A 1,175-nucleotide genomic window follows, 5' to 3' on the forward strand; every position below is an offset into this window, starting at 1 on the left:
CACACACACACACACACACAAATAAATAAAATTAAAAAAAAAAGGAAGATGTTTCCAGAAATTTATTTAAAACAAAAACAAAAACAAAACCAAAACAATGAGTAAGACAAGAGTGAAACCATGTCCCAACTGCATAGGTGATCCCAGTACCGAATGTGGTTTCCAGTCAAGGTTTGTCCTGCAGAAGGCAGTCCACTCTATCCTGGCGCAGGGCCATGACTCACCGTAGGGGAACTTTGCAAAGGTATAAATAAAGGCCCCTACTGTTGTTCTGGGGGCCACTGCCCATCAGGCTTGGTCCACCATCTGACCTCAGCTATTATCTCCTGTCTTTATTTTCTAAATCCTCTCCCTGTTTTCTCCTTGGGACCAATGAGAGACCAACAGATCCCTACAGTAGTACAGTCATCAGCAGGCAGAGGGGAAGGGTCATCTCCACAATGTCAATACTCCTTGGTGGTATTCCTCGAGCCAACCCTCCACATCTTTTTTTTTGTTTGTTTGTTTTTTGGTGGAACCGGGGATTGAACTCAGATTCCTGTGTTTGCCAGGCAAGTGCTTATCCTATTGAGCCATCTATCTGGCCCCCTCCACATCTTATAGTGAGGAAAGCACTGTAACATGCCATTTAATCCCAATTCAACCTGCACAAAAGGTGGCTTTAGGCCAGGCTGAAAGCTACAACAGGTGTACAGGCAACTTCCTGGTATAGCCAAGCAGGTGGGCTTCTGCACTTCTTCCTTTAGCCCACAGATTAGAGCTCTACTGCTTAAGTCCTCACATCTTCTTCTAGGCACTGGATTCTTGCGGGGAGGGTAGAGCGTGGGGTTCCAGGGTTCTGAACTTTTACTAAACTGACTTGGCTCCAAGTAATCAGTATTACTTCCTGTTGACATCAGAGAGGCCCTACTTGTAATGGGAGCGTTGCAAGCAAAGTTGAGATCACCACTGACCAATGCTTGTTGAAGTGGGATTCTCACTAGGTTTCCAGTAGAATGACACTGCTTCAAGCTTTGAGCCATGGGCAGTCAGGGAGCTCCCTAACCTGTTTTTATTACTGATGAAGACAAATGGGAAGAGCATAGCAGGGTGAAGTGCAAGACTTCTGAGAAACATATTCTCTACCTAACATTTCACAGGAAAAAAGATTTTGAAAAAAAAAAAAAAAAAAAAAA

The 1,175-nt window shown here is 44.1% G+C and overlaps 1 protein-coding gene across 3 annotated transcripts in view; it reads right to left on the reverse strand.

Moving 5' to 3' along the window:
- Positions 1–1,175, reverse strand: part of Rassf1 (Ras association domain family member 1) — a 10,341-nt gene that overhangs the window by 3,867 nt on the left and 5,299 nt on the right. The window lies entirely within an intron of this gene.

The sequence above is a fragment of the Octodon degus genome, unplaced genomic scaffold, assembly GCF_000260255.1.
Source record: "Octodon degus isolate 3935 unplaced genomic scaffold, OctDeg1.0 scaffold00008, whole genome shotgun sequence".
NCBI lineage: Eukaryota > Metazoa > Chordata > Mammalia > Rodentia > Octodontidae > Octodon > Octodon degus.